This window comes from Amblyomma americanum, chromosome 10 (genome assembly GCF_052857255.1).
Source record: "Amblyomma americanum isolate KBUSLIRL-KWMA chromosome 10, ASM5285725v1, whole genome shotgun sequence".
NCBI classification, from domain to species: Eukaryota; Metazoa; Arthropoda; class Arachnida; order Ixodida; family Ixodidae; genus Amblyomma; species Amblyomma americanum.
Genome location: NC_135506.1, coordinates 103,949,316 through 103,965,130, shown reverse-complemented (window position 1 = coordinate 103,965,130; position 15,815 = coordinate 103,949,316). Strand labels below are relative to the sequence as shown.

General features: G+C 47.7%; 2 long non-coding RNA genes across 2 annotated transcripts in view; both read right to left on the bottom strand.

Moving 5' to 3' along the window:
- LOC144106681 (uncharacterized) overlaps positions 1–15,815 on the bottom strand; it is an 89,303-nt gene that overhangs the window by 28,453 nt on the left and 45,035 nt on the right. The gene's annotated exons all lie outside the window — the stretch shown is intronic.
- LOC144106842 (uncharacterized) lies at positions 2,928–3,609 on the bottom strand. The gene is made up of 4 exons (XR_013309134.1): positions 3,532–3,609; positions 3,390–3,470; positions 3,251–3,310; positions 2,928–3,040 (listed from the first exon to the last, which is right to left on the bottom strand). It is a non-coding gene; the product is annotated as an uncharacterized LOC144106842 (long non-coding RNA).

The following is a 15,815-nucleotide window of genomic DNA, read 5'->3' as shown; positions in this document are numbered from 1 at the left end:
CATGTATACAGAAATTTCATGCAACTGAAAGTTGACGAACAATGGGATCTTACGCTAAAAGCTTGTCTGTTAAAAACTGCGGAATTGTTTTTACAAAGGCGACGCTGCAGGAGCCAGAACTAGCACGTTTTTAGTCCAGACGCTATTTGCAGAGAAGATGCAATGCACGGATGCTTTGGTGATTCGTTGCGTTCTGGCCTCGCTTGCAAAATAACCTAAAAACGAAGCAGCAAACAACCCTCGAAGGATGCCTTCCAACCAACGGCGTCAACCATTTGTTATCACGTCGTGGTTAATCCCCTAACGTGACATCGCATGTGGCTGGTAGGTTTCTGTGTGAAATAGGATTAACCGCGCCGCCATTGTGATTGGTCGATGTCATTTGCCGAAGGGTCTTCTTCTGGTTTCTTTCTTGAGCTCTATCTGACTGTAGCAGATAAAACGCGCAAGTGATACTTAGAAAATAGCAGTATATCTGCCGTGATTATTGGTAACCTTGGCTTCATACACCACGCAAAAGTCTGCCTTAACCAATATCAGTGGGTAGCGACTATGGCGTTTGACTTTCACGCCCTCTCCTAAGGCTCAGGTTACGTACAAAACTTTACAGATGCAGTTGCACCCCATTTACGTCTTGCGCAACTGCTTACTGCCACCTCACCTGATGGTTGACACTGCGGCACGCATGCCAATACTCTTGCTGGTGCATCTCGCACTTTCAGCCACAGAAAATCTTTTTGACGCTTCAGTTTTCACAAGAATCTGCATTCGCAGATTGCAGAATATCTGCACAATATTAGGAATCACGTTGTGACAAGAAGGAAAGCATGTTTGCCCTGAAATGTTTCGAGTAATGCTTTGCTGCACCTCGGCCACATTTACACTTTATTGTTGCGGAAGAAGTTTTCAGCAACTTTGATGACCTCAATCACGCCTTGAGACGGAGTAGTCAGAGACTGACGGTGCTCAGAAAAATTTTTGAATTCTATCAACTTTGAAGGTATGCCATTGTCAACCAGTGAATTATGACAATATTCACACTGTATCCGCTTTGTGAGCCTGGAGACAACGTAACCCGCAAGGTAGGCAATCGATTCCTCTACTTCAGGACTTAAATCTACAAGGTCTTCTGGGGCTTGAATGTTGCTTGTCGTGATTTTTGCCTCACTTGTGTCCCGCAAATTCATCAACAAATAGCCCTCCTCTTCAGCAAAACCGCTACCATGCTTGCTGGGCTTGAGGAATTGCGCTATAGTTGCGCTCCTCAAGCTGCATTTAAATTCATACAGTCGCGGGACAGCATTTGTCGCACGCAGAGTGGAAAACACATTATCGAGACCATCTTGGCTTAATCTGCTTAGGAAGACGTACTGAAAGATGTATTTGCTGAGAAGAACATCTTGGACTTCCAGAGATGTTCTTGTGGCTAAAATGATGCCTGTTTGTACAGGCTTCCAAACCGCTTTGTTTTGGTTGCCAATAACAATTTTAGAGAACATTTCGGCTGTCGCATGCAAAAATGCTACACTGTCATGATAAGCCTCCTCAACCGCATGGCTGAAAGCGAGGTTTGTCGTTCGTGAGGTCATCAGGCGAAACCACCTAAATATTGTTTCTATGAACCACGCGGTAGTACGCACATTTCTGGGAATTTTTGTCTTTTCCTCAAGCAGACGCAAGCCAGAAGCCGTGTCGTTAAGAAAAAGAGAAAAAGCCGGGCCTACTTTCATTTTATCATAATGATTCGGGTCAAGAACAGACGCGTTCAAGTGCGGCGCGAGCTTGATGTCATCCTTTTCGTCATGCCTCACTAGAGCCTTTATAAACTCGACGTTCACGCAGTTTGTCGGCAAATCGTCTTTCTTCACAATTTCGTCGGGAAGGTAAATGAGCTGGCCTTTTGTCAAATGATTTCTTAGATTTTTCAACAAGTGTGGTACGTCAGCCATAAACCAAAGCTTTCTCTGTGGATCACAGGGGTGAGGGCAACTGGTTCGCGGCCTGCTGTGCTTTCCTACGGTGATTCCAAAGAACTTCCAAAGTGCCTGATTCGCAGTGCCCATGTCAGAAACAACAACACGAATATTGATTCCGAAGGACTCGCAGGCGGTAATTAGGTCAACTAAATGAGCTTTAAAGCTGGCAGTATGGATAGAGTTGCCGGTTAGTTGATATCCGATGGTTTGCTTCCATCTGGTGGAAAGACCTCCCAGCATAAATACCAAAGCGTGTGTGGCTAAGCAGTCATCAGGAAGCGAACCATTGGACAAAGGCAGTGTGGGTGCGCCCAAAACTTCCCAGCATGAATGATCATATACGAGACCCGACGTGATCTGCATCTCGTCTATCATCAAAATGGCGTGGCGTTCCTCCGGCTTCATGAGATTCACCTGTAGAATGCAAATCGATGTTAAGAATGACTGAAAGTAAGCTCGCGATAGTATTAATGTGTTAAGTAAACATACAGATTTAAGACGCGCAGGAAACACCACTAAAAAAAAGCAGAAACGCAGCCAAACATATAGGTATAACTGTTCAGCATATTAGTTTCGTAACAATGAAAAGAAAGGTAAAACCGTTAAAATCAACTACGCAAAGCGACCTGATACTAGGCAATTGAGCTCACAGTATAACTGGCTTGGCATATGGTAACTATTTATCTTGATCTTGAGGGGTTCCAAAATATCAGTAAGAAGTCCGGGTCGAAACTTTGCATGTTCGATGTGCCTTTGCAGGGTTCGTTCTGAGGGCAAAGGGTAACCATATTCCCTTAGGACACTGTAGCCCCGCGTTCCACATGCCAGCCGCAACCTCAGTGATTTCACAAGTCTGTCAGCTTCCCACCGCAATCCCTGATTTGACAGCCGCTCCAATGACGAAATCTGATCATCATTGAAAAGATGTTTGAGCTTTTTCTTCAGCTGTTCCTTTTGCGCCTCGCTCTTCAAGTATATTTTTCTTGCAGCTCGTAATTTCCTATTTGTGTCCTTTTGATTGTGCTCCAATTCTTATATTCGTTCCAAGAGTGCCTGGTGCGATGCTGAAAAAAAAAAATTCGTATCTGTAATGTACGTGTAGTTCAAGCGTACACTGAAGAACGAGAAACATCGCGTGCGAATTTACAAACAGACGCGGAAAGCCCCCTTTTTGTGACTAAGTACGAAAGAAAGGTCTGGTGGTAGCAGAAACTGCGTTAGAGAGCACTGTATCGTTGGCTGCCGCAACATAATACATAAAACGGGCCATTTACCATTGGGCAAAACCGCTTCGGGGCAAGGAACAGGTTCGTCACGGCAGTCTTGAGATGGTGCTGAAAGAGGAATTAAGTAATTGTATGAGTACGCGGCCACTCACTGAGTTCGTGTGTGCTTAAAGAGACAGCAGCTTACAGGAGGGTGCACTGGGAGAAGTGGTGGGCCCTATTGTCGACGCACTGCAACGCTGGGGCAAGCATGCGGTGGCCTCCTCCGCTGTGTAAAAGATCACAGTGTCAAAAATTCAACAACGAAATAAATAAAATGTATAATTTACCATTGATGACAGCTGGTTCGTGGCTCGCACCAGGTTCGCCACGGCAGTCTTTAGATGGTGCTGATGGAGAAATTAAACAGCTGCATGAGTACGCGGCCACTCACTGACTTCGTGTGTGCTTAAGGAGACAGCAGCTTACAGCAAGGTACACTAGGAGAAGTGGCGGGCCCTATTGCCGACGTACTGCAGTGATGGGGCAAGCATGCGGTGGCCTCATGCGCTATGCAAAAGAGAGTAATTTCATTGAACGCAACAAAAAAATTAAAGGGTGCACTTAAGTCTCCAACGTGCGGAAATGCAAGAGCATAACTGCCACATCATTAACTATCGCTATCCCTATCTATCACTATCTACTGTAATTCCGTCAAGTGATCTATCATAACCGTCACTATCAGCAACGAACACTATCACATCGCTATCCGGGCCTCTTACTATCATTTACTATTAATATTCATAACAGTCACCATGATTAGCTATCGCTATTCATAACCATCACTATATAATCTGATGCCGTCACGTGACCCACTGATATACCTCAATTTTCATTGAGCTACATTGTCAGTCTTATCTCTATTATAACATCTGACGAGTCATCTGAACATTTACTTTAATTTCTTATACTTTCTTTTTTTTCATAAATGGAGATTGGAAAACAGCAAGCCACAAAAATAACTTACTGCTGTCAGCGGGAGGTTCATGTCTCTGTCGAGGAGGCTTCCTTTGCTTCGGGACAGGTCGGTGAGGGAAAATTGTCGGAACTGCGTTGGGCCCCTCTTTTTTTTTCCCAAGTTAGAGTAATATTCGTTGCTCAAACTGGTCTTCAGTGAAATTTAGCTAGAACATAGAGCGACGGGTTAACCACTCAGGCAAGATGAAAAAATATCTTCTTGCATACCATTGAAATAACTAATATGCTACAATGATAAGAATTGTTGCTCGCAAAATGTTCCCCTATTTTTACGCCATAACCACAATCATTATTGATTGTTTGAGTTTCCTAAATACAGCAAATTGGCGCGATGATTGCAGCTGATTTTACATCGACGGGAAAAGGTTTCCCGCAGAAAAAGAAAACGCGGAATTGCGGTTTTAGAGCTCCAGCTTTCAAAGCGAATGTTCCTGGCCAACGTTTAGTAGTCACGATCAAAGTGAAGCGTGTTTGATCATGTGAATACCCCCTGCAAATTGGCCGTATCCCTGATAAAACCAAGCCATACCTGTTAACCCCCTCATGCGTGGAAGCATGGCAAGCCACATTCAAGAATTAAAAAAAAAACGCAGTGCGAACTCGCTAGCACTCATTACCCGCAACACCGCGGGTTTACTTGCCAATGAGTTTTTCAGGGCCAGTAATAATTGTTCCTAAGTAACCTACGAACACTAGTACAAGCTGAACAGACTAGCTCCTCGGCGAGCCACAATTTCGGTATTTAGTAAAGGACAGGGATCCAAGCAAAATCGCGACAAATGCAATCAGGAGACTGTACCTTCCCACATATCGCTGACAGCAGAAAGCAGACTATAGTGCCGTATTTCTGACTGCACAGAAGTCGGCAACGTATGAAATGATGGAGCCCCACAGAATATTCAGCATGGTGCAGAGGACAACCTCTTTTTCATGGAGCGAACAAGTTGCCGCAGCAAAAATATTAAGGAGCAAAGAGGCAGAATAGAAAAAGCAGCGTCAGGTGACGCGTTATTACGGGCAGTGAGAAAGGCGCCTTACCTCGCAAACAACGCTGTTCTTTGTAGGAATAAAGTTCTTTCGGCCAATATTGTGAAGCCACTGCTTCTTGCGGAAGCCGTCAGGCTTGCCTTGAGGTATCATGAATACCGCATAACCATCTTCAGGCCGCTTGCTGCAGTTGTACGCGCAACAGCACGGCATAGCGCTTGCACGTTGCAATATTCGCGTAATATCCGCTCGCCGAGCCTAGGAGAAAAATGGCGTGAAGGAAAAAGAAAAACACAAGCAAAAAGCCGGACCGACGCGTTTCCAAGGGCAACGGCAGGGAGACCAATCGTAGCGCAGGAAATCGGGCGGAGAGCCGGCCCTCAGGGAAGGGGAACGAAAGGGGCAAGGATAAAGCGAGGAGGTCGCGCGGCTGCGGCAAAGATCAATAGATGGCGGTTTTTGCCTATTATCAAGGGGCTTTATCGCACTGAGACTTGTAGCGCCATCTACAATAGCATTGTAAAAACAACCACTTGCGGAGCGCTAATGATGAGGTCCCGGTCCAACATGGTGGAAAGAGGTAGAACTATGTGAGTATGACGTCAAGGGTCGAAATGGCGGCAGAGTTTCGGTTTTTCGAATCCAAGATAGCAGCCATAAAAATTGGTTGGGCCCTCTCATCCCTTCCCCTGTCACCAAAATATATCCTGAAACAGGTGGGAAAAGTGTCCCGTTTCGGGACCGCTGTACATGCATACATTCGTTCCGCTATATATACTCCGATTACAGCGGGCCCCCATCCGGGGCAGTGTCTACCGAATTTGTGAGACAAATAAAGCCCTATGGGTTATGGTAAAGAAGTAAAACCACCATTAAATAATAGGTAAGCATTGTATACAAGCAATTACGATTTGATACGTTACCATATCGCACCGCAAGCCGAATTCTAGGCCCACCTTGACCCCCCAAACGAGCAAATTCTGTTTGGGACGTATCTTGAGGAGGTTCAACTCGACAATGGGTAAACGTGCATCGTAAATTCTCTATATAGATGGAGTTGGGCGGCGATCGTTCCGCTAGGCGGCGTGCGTGCACGCGTAACATAGTGGCAATCCACCACGTTTCAAAGCGTATTACATTCCGTGTCTCGTGACGAGCGGCGCGTTATTCTTCGCTTTCTTCATCTAGTAAACCAAACAGGTAAAGCTCGTTACTTGAGCGTCTTCCAGGCGGTGGCTGCTTTTTTTCTTAATAAAGGTTTGCTCTCTCTCTCTGAGAAATCTCGGTGGTGGAAAGTTTACATACCTGTACAGTGTTGGCAGAGTTGAGTTATCTTCGTTCCCCAACGAATGACTGTGTTTTCTTTTCCAAATCATTGATTGGTGATATTTTCCTTTCCCCAACAATATTCGGGTGCGTGTTTGTGAAGATGTCGAATTGGTCACTGTTACCACCGAGTGCGGGACATAGGGTTTAAAACCAGCTATTTCGGTAGTACCGTGGGCTGGATTGGTCAGGTAAACCTACGAGTCATTCAAATGTAAATAGCTTTTCTTCTTGCTTGTACCTTGCTTTGTATTGGAATGAAGATGACGACCAAGCGCCGGCGCCAAAGAGGACGAAGCTCTGGAAGCGGCCTTCTGGGGCATATGCTAAGAAATGCTCTTTTTATAAATTCGCCTCTCGCCCCACTTTTTTCAATTACGTGTGGCAGTATTCGTTGCCTGAGCGTCTCACATCCCTATAAACCACTCTCCAAGTGTTGGGGGTTGCGGTGTCCGACTTGATTGGACACTGTCACCGTGGACCTCCGCAGCCACACGATCCCAATGATGACGACCCAGGGTAGTCAACAGCCCCATCGCAGCCAGTCACTTGCACCGGTGTCATTCGGCAGCGGGACCCCGCTGTTTTTAGCGGGCACAGCGAGCAGGACGTGGAAGACTGGCTGCCCTCGTACGAACGGGTAAGCCGAAATAACAGCTGGGACGACCGCATATAGCTGAACAATGGGATCTTTTACCCGAACGATGTCATGAACCTCTGGTTTCGCTATCACGAGACTGGCATTCCAATTTGGACAGTTTTTAAAACCACGATTACGGAGGTCTTATGTCGTCCTGCTTTGCGAAAGTTCTGCGCTTAGCATGGTTTGCGCATCCGCGCCCAGAATACAGATGAAAGTTTCACCAGCTGCATTGAAAATCTGGTTGACCTTTGCAAACATTTTGACTCGTCTCTTTGACAGAGGCTGAGAAGATCAAACATATGATGAAACGGATAGACGACGATGCTTTCCATATGCTGTTGGCCAAAGACCCACCACCGTCACCTTGGCATACAATGTATGCCACAGCATCGACGAGCTACGCATGAAAACGCCTTTGCGCTCGTCGCTCTCCCGCGCCTGTCGAGTCCATCTCCGGCCTGGCCGTAGGCAATGACTAGCTCTTTCGCATTAAAGGCTTCGTGCGGGATGAGGTCGACCGCCAGCTTTCAGTACTGTCCGGCACGACCCCTTCAGCCACGTTCTTTCCTTTGAGCTTCGGCATAGCATCACTCAAGAGGCTGCCGATGCACTGCCTGGTTTTAACCGGCCGGGTGCCTTGACTCGCCATGTCGGCCATCTTACGGCCCAGCCCTTTTGCGACACCCCGGAGCTACTTACCTACCATTACCATGCCGCCTGCCCCTGCTCCGGTGCGTCAATTTCTGTTAACAAAAATTGTGCCGTTCGCTCCGCAAAGTTAGTACCCTACCTTCGGTTCTATCCCTTCGTACTGCTAGCGCCGAGCCCGTAATTCCTTCTGCCGCTTTCACAGCGCGAGTCTTCATCTCAGGTGTTTTAGACGCTGTTGAAATTTCATTCCTCCGGTCAAGCTCCCATGAAGTTATCCGTGGATGGGATTTTTTTATCCCTCCCACGTCGTCTTCTCTAAGGTGTGCGATGCGCCATTCGACGAGCCTGTGTTTTGCCTCAATGCCAACCTTCCTGTCGCCGAGGACATCAACACTCTCCCTGACAGTGCTGTGCTCGTCCCTATGAGCGCCACGTCACTTTCTGACGCCACCGTTTTCTTTTCGCCTTCCCCTGTCTTTCTCTTTTCGCCTTCCCCTGTCTTTGCCTTAGCCGAAACGTCCCTCTTCCCTTCGCCGTCGTCGGCATTAAATATGGTGCTACCGAAATCCTCGTCTCGAACGCTTTCTCTTCTACGTTCGCCTCGCTTCTTGGAGAGTACCTCGGCAATTTTGAACCAGTGGAATTCTTATCTTCTTTGAGGATAATGTGGCTTCCCATGGTGCTACATCGCTGCCTTCACTCTGCGTAGCGCCGCTCCGGGGCCACGCGCTGTCCTTGGACATCTTCGACCGCTCCAGTGACCGCGACATCGACACGGCTAACCGCGCGCAGCTCTTTGCATTGCTCAACCAGTTCTGCTCTTCCTTTGATCATCAAACAACTTCCTTGAGCCGTGCGATCACTGGCATCCATCATATCGACACCTGTACCCATGCTGCTCTTCTCCAGCGCCCCAACCTTGTGCCGCCCCCAGAGCGCCAAGTCATCACTGAGCAAGTCGACGACACGCTTCGACGCCTGACGTGACACTGAAAATGGAGGATGGCTCGATTCGAGTTCGCGTTGGCTGTCGTAGGCTGAATAAAATTACGCGGAAGGACGTATACCCGCTACCTCGTACTGATGACGCCGTTGACTTCTTCCAAGGCACAGAGTTCTTCTCCTCTCTGGATCTGTGTTCCAGCTATTCGGAAATCCCGATGGCCGAGTCCGACCACTCAAAAACTGCTTTCGTCATGCCCGACAGCCTCTATGGATTCACCGTGATGTCATTTGGCTTCTGCAACGCTAACGCCACGTTTGAGCGAATGACGGACAACATCGCGTGCGCCCTCAAGTGGAACATTTGTATGATGTTTAGTGATGCTAAATGTTTTCGCCCAATTTTCTGACACACCACGAGCGCTTTCGCCAGGTACTTAGCTGCCTCACAAGTGCTGCAACCTAATTTCAAGAAATATGTCAATTTGGGTCCAGGAAGTTGATAATCCTCGGCCATCTCGTCTTCAAAGACTGCATTCTGCCAAATTCTGACAAACTTAGCATGGTGTATGACTGCCGTAAACCAGCCTCTACGAAAGCGCTCCGCCGCATTGATGGTGAATGATCATCTTTTCGCCGCTTCTTTAGCAATTTCGCCTCAATCGTCGCACCCCTTACGAAACTCCTGAATCTTCCCGTTTATCTGCCTGTGTGTGGCTCGGCCTGCGATGGTGATTTTGCTACGCTCCGTCGTCTTCTAACTACACCGCTTGGCGCTCGACATTACGTCCCCAATTCGCCTCCAGAGGTAAAAACCGACTTAAACGGAATCGGCCTCGGTGCAGTCTTTGCACAGCGCATGCCCGGACTTCCTGAATGCGTCGTTGCGTACACCAGCCGCGCTCTCACCAAAGCTGAGTCTAACTACACCCTGACGGAACTGCACAAACGCGCCCGCTTCTTCCCGGGTTCGAACCCCACCGCGGCGGCCGCGTTTCGAATGAGATGAGACGCTAAGGAAGGAGTCCGTGAGTTGTGCGGCATCAGTGCACATTAAAGATCTCCAGGCAGTCGAAATCATTCCGGAAGCCCCTGTAGAACCTCTTTCTTCCTGTCTTCTTACCCTTCCTCCTCCATCCCTTCCCTTACGGCACAGTTCAGGTGTCCGCCGATATGTGAGACAGATACTGCGCCATTTCCTTTCCCCCAAAACCAAGTGTCATTTTCAATTTCCACCGCGACGGAAAAGGGGTGCCTCGCCATCGTGTGGGCTTTGACGAAATTCTGTCTATACTTATATGGCCACGCCTTCACCGTCTTCACTATTCACCATGCACTGTGCTAGTTGGCCTCACCGAAAGATCTCTCGGGAAGCCTTAGACGATAAGCGCTCTGCCTTAAAGAATTCGATGTTAGTATCGTTTACCGATCCGGCCACAGGCAGTCTGGCGCTGATGCCTTGTCCCGCTTAGTGTTCCCGTATATGCTCCCGCAGGGAGAATATTTGCGCGAAGGTCCGCCATTTTGTTCCAAGCTGTGCGGGAAAGCAGCTCCTCGTGCGCACAGGCGCTGGGATCATGACGGGGCTGGCGTTGTAGAGCAGTTCGCTTTTTTTTTGAAAAACTTACAAACGGCGTTCGATTGCGGGCATCCTTTATTCCTTTTACTGTCTCAGTGCTCAGAGATCGATGCTAAGCCCATCATACTTTGTTGAAAGAAACGTCGAAAAATAATCTGACTTGCCGAAAATATCATACAGCATGACAGAGAGATTGCGGAATGACAGCGATAGCTCTCAGTACGGACATTAATGGCGTAGAAATGCTTGGAAATGAAAAACCTGCGTGATTTGTGCGATGAAGAGAAGTGGAGTAATGCATCTTCCTGCAGAACCACATTAAAATACATTATTCTATAGGGTTGCGACCGTCAATGTTGCACAAAGCTTTTGAAACCACGCTGCATACGATGTGAATGCGGGCAGTCTAAAGCAATGCATTTTGCACGCAAGTATACGTATACGTATCATTTGTAGCTCTGACTTCTAGCCTTCCATTGCATTTTTCCTATGCCATGGTCATCTTTTCAAGCCAAACACATCACGTGCCGTACTTCTCTAATATCCAAAAGTTAGAGCAGCCTGCCTTAAATCACTGCAGCTGAATTGTAGTGTACGAGCTTCCAAGGATCTCGAAAAGTGATGTGTATCTCTTTCTGATGCTGTTATTTGTTCGTTTTTCCCTAAGCACTATTGCATTTTCTCTTGATCTACTTGGATTTTATGTACCTTCGCTGCATTCTGAAGTATCTTTGTTTTGGACTGCTCCATGTTTTTACTGAAGGAAAAATAATTATCTTAATATTCAATTTTGCTTTCAGGTATTTCATACTATTTTTGTTCCCCTCTCCTCCAGTGTTAATATCCTTGTCAGTGGAAGCTTAAGGGTATTCTTAACAAATATAATAGTTGAATAGCCTAGGCAAAACTTGTTCTCATGCAGAGAGACTGGCCTCCCACCTCTGTGTAGTATACTGGGACTAGAACAAAATTTCACACACAGTTTGCTTGTGAAACATTGTTTACTTCAAAAACAAATCATTTCTGCAAAATGCTGGACGTAGCAGCAGAATAAGCAGACATGCTGGCAGCGGCTGCACATGAGAAATGCTCTGTCACGTACAGCCAGGTTAGGAACAGAACCTTTGTTAACATTTTCATTTGGAACTTGTAGCGTTGCAGGAAAAATGAAGATACCTCGCATATTCCAACTTACCTCGCATATTCTAGTTCCTTTCGGGGCTGCTTTCACGCGTCCCGTACGCAAACGCCAGCAAAGTCGCTGACGTACGACTGACCGCCCGGACGGCACTGCGTAAAAAGCTTTGTCGCTTTCGGTACGGTTCTTGCAGTTTGGCGCACTGCACCCCGTCATAGTTGGAGGCTGCTGTCACTGCACACTATAAAAATATATACAACTGGAGCGCACGGAAAAGGTGGGAACATACCGCAGCCGAATGCACCGGAAGCGTCCGATCATGACGGCAGCCGAGAGGGTACTGGGGCTGGCGAGGAGCCGGCGTTGCGCCTGGAAAGTCGGCTCCTCCACTTCAAAATGGAACTAACGTCGTCAGCGGAATCACATGAGGGCCGCTAGGCGAATGGCGTCAAGAGCGGCGCGAGGAAAACAATCGCGCAACTCTGCTCCCTGCGGGAGCATATACAGGAACACTAGTCCCGCTGACAACTGCCATCTCCTGTGCCCTCGTCGCCAATATCTGACTGCTTACTCGCAGCGCTCACTACCACGGACATGCCCTCTGAACAACGCCAGTATGTATGGATGTCATCCCTCCTTGACGTCCTTCATCCGCCCTATACGGCTTGCTTCCCTCATGCCCTTCGTTGCCAAGCTACCATTTTACGATCTGGGACGCTGTCCTCCACAGACGCAACTAGTGCGGACGACCAAAAGTGGCTTTTGGTGATTCCACGAAAACTTCGCTTCGAGATTTGTGCACATCATCTTGCCGATCATCAGAGCGCTCACGCTGGCTTCCTGAAAACAGACGCGCGACTCCGTCAGCACTCCTATTGGAAAGGAATGTACAACTTTGTTCGTCGTTATGTTCGCTAACGTACTACTGCCTGTAAGGAGCGCAAGACGACTCCACGCCCCTAAACCGGCCCGTTACAGTTACTACTATGCCCGGCTATCCCTTCGGACCGCGTGGGCATCGGCCTTTATGGGCCACATTCATTCAGGGCTGCCGGGAATCTATCAATCATTATCGTTGTGGACCACCTCACTCTTCATGCTGAGACCGCTACACTTTCGCGGCTACTACTCGCGACGTCGCAATCTTCATTACTTCGTCCATCGCCCCGGCGCTCCTGGGGAACTTAAGATCGTCGGCGTGCTTTCTTTCCTGAAGTTTTTCATGGGCTCGTGGATGCCTGCCATATAATTCACCGCTCCACTACTGATTATCACCAATAAACCGACGGCCTCACCGAAAGATTCATCCAGACTCTTAGTGACATGCTTAGGCATACAACACTGCATCTCAAGCAGCGAATAATTTGTCCCTGTTCTTTCTCCTACACCGGCGTGAGCCTTCCTGTCTTCTGGACACCATCCTCTTCTACAACAACGACAGCTCAGAATAAATCTCCCTTTCTGAAGTCACCCGCCATGCCGAACAGTGCCGCCAGCCGGCTCGCTCTATCTCCTCCGAAGATGAAAGCCCCCACAGACAGCAGTCCGATAAAGGCATGCCTGTTGTTCTAATCTTCCCTGGATCATTAGTCTGGCCTCTTATTTCGCCTGCTTCCTAAAGTTCTGCTAAGCACATCGGCCCTTAATGCATTTTGGCGCGTCACCTGTACATAATCGAAACGGGACACCTTCTTCGAATCATCGCCGCCGTGGCTGCCTCAAACCATATTGCAAACCCCTCGTCCTCTCCTCGCCAGTATGGCTCCCTCTTTCCGCCAGTGCAGTTGGAATGAAGACGACAACCAATCGCTGACGTCAAAGACAACGAAGCTCTACAGGCGGCCTACTGACGCTCTTGCCTCTCGTCCCGCTGTTTGCCTGATTTCATGTGGCCGAGTCTTCGCTGCTGGCGCTGCTCAGGCCCCCATTAACCACTCTTTAATATTAATTGTTAATAAAAAATTCACCTCTCTAGAAGTGTCCTCGAGCAACGTGATTGAACAATATTGCATCTACAGGCCTACAAGCAACCTTTAACCATTATCATTAAACACTATTTTCCTGTGTAAGGTCCAGATAAAAACCAAATGTGACTAGCTCCACATATAGTGAAGTCAACATTCTGAGTGTTTTTCTGTGACAAAGAGTAAGTTTTGCTCAAAAGTTTTTTCGTTATTTTTTCAAGTCATAGTAGTTCATTTTGGTGCAGAGGAGACACAAGCGAGGACAAAGTGAAACAAATCCATTTCTGCCTGCCCTTGTGGCTAGTTTATTAACTCACTGCTGTACTGGCATATCGCAGCTTAACATCTTGAAGGAGACGCACTCTACTAGAAAACGTCAACGTAGACTGAATTCGCAAATAATCTTAAGACTGCTCAAGGCATGAATTTTATTTTCTTAATATCGAGTTTAGTGTTAAAAAAAGGAGAGGACAATTCAGCTCTGCCTTAAGTGCATTGCGCCAACAACAATGGTTTAGTTATTTCCTTCATATGCAGAATTGGTCATTCTCGAATGTACCTTCACAATCACTGAGAGACATCACATCACACATAGCTCAGTGCGGCAGCCGTTAAGCTATGCACCACTGCTCTGCGTAGGCAGGTGCTGCCACAAGTTGGGCTTGTGCGACCTAGGTTGCTATTCCCTATTGACATATCATTAATGTTACCACCGCCACCAACTGTGGCCAGTTTGCGTACAATCCAGTAAAGGTTGTGATGACGACACGAGGCCACATTACCTAGGTGGCTCATCTGGTTTCTTCTCCAGGAATATTTCGTTCACAATGCAGACGAACCAGAAAACTTCGAATTTTCTAAAGCACGCGAGCCTTTACACTATCAGGTCAGTATACCCGTTAGGTACCCACACTCCTTTGAGAAGTTTTTAAAAATTAATTACCGCAGACATACGCAAAAGTAAACAGCTCAATATGATGTCCTTTGGGCGGTTCAGGATTGTGCCAAAGATGCCTAGATATGTTACGTTCGGAGAATTCAGAACACTTGGTTGTGTAGGCCTTCTCTACATCGAAGACAGCTATACAATGTTTCTTGTGTATAAACACTCCTCGAGCATATTTTTGAGGTGAATAGTATGATCAGGTCTCATCAGGCTTTCTTTAAATCCGCATTGACGTACGTCAAGTAGTTAGAGGTATTGTACTCTGAATGACTCGGAAGCAGCTATAGTCACAAGCGACCTCGGCGGTCGTCGAGGACTCGCCAGTCTCCGCCATGCGCGATTTAAATATGACGGCAAACTTAAGATACAGCTAGATAAACCGTGAAAAGTAAGCGCAAGAGTCTTCAAAAAATAGAGAATAGACTCCACCCTGGATCAATTATCGCAGATAAATCTGACCGCGTCATTCATTACAAACAAAGCGATAAAGCCCCATGCCGCAGCTTTGACTATTGAAAAGTAACCATTATGAAGCTTTGCGTCATTACACCCCTCTTAAAGAAGTGTCGTACTGGTGTTTTACAAGAAAAAGAAAGGTGGGCACGAACAGCGAGTGCAAAAATCACTGCTTCAAACGAAGCACGGTTTACAATAGCCTGCAACAACATGCACAAACTCTGGGCGTGCACGGCCCCACTGAGACGCTGTCGCTCTTCTGGAGACTACGTCGTCAACGAACAATCTCGCATGGACTTAAGTAGCAGCGCAAAATGTTTCGCCGAGTACGTGCCAGCGAATCGGAGTACGAACCCATTCGTGGCCACCCTGCCAGTTTTCTTCATGGCGTCAACATAGATTGCAGCGTCGGGCGTGGGTGCGTTATTGGTCTTTAATGGCACGCACTCCAGGCATAGTGTTTCTTCTGTGCTTTGTGGGTAGGCGGCTATGTCGACCTTACCTTCCTTGGTAACACTTGGCCGCATGGTGTCGAGTATGGTCCAGCGCTGGACTAAGGGGGGGGGGGGGGCTAAGGGGGATGCAACCCAGGGCCTCACCTCGGACAGTAGGAGAAGGGGGCCTATTTATTCTAACCGGCTTAGTATATGGAACCATGCATGGGCAATGGAACTTCGACGGACATGTATGAAGCGAGGAAACCAGGATGAGCAGACGCCCCCCCCCCCCCCCCGCCTAATATAACAGCATGCGTTTAGCCTAATCATTTGTGGAGAGCTTGTCGAGCTGCAATAACAGGAATCCTTCGCCACTCCAGCGGGGCCCTCTTTCTTACGAAGCGAGGTGCGTCTGCTTAAAAGAGTTCTGGTTTCCTGTCAGTCGTCTGTCCAGTGGTGTCTGGAGGAGGGGCAAGGGGGAAATACCTAAAACATGTAATGTGGGATGAGGAACTAAACATCCGTTG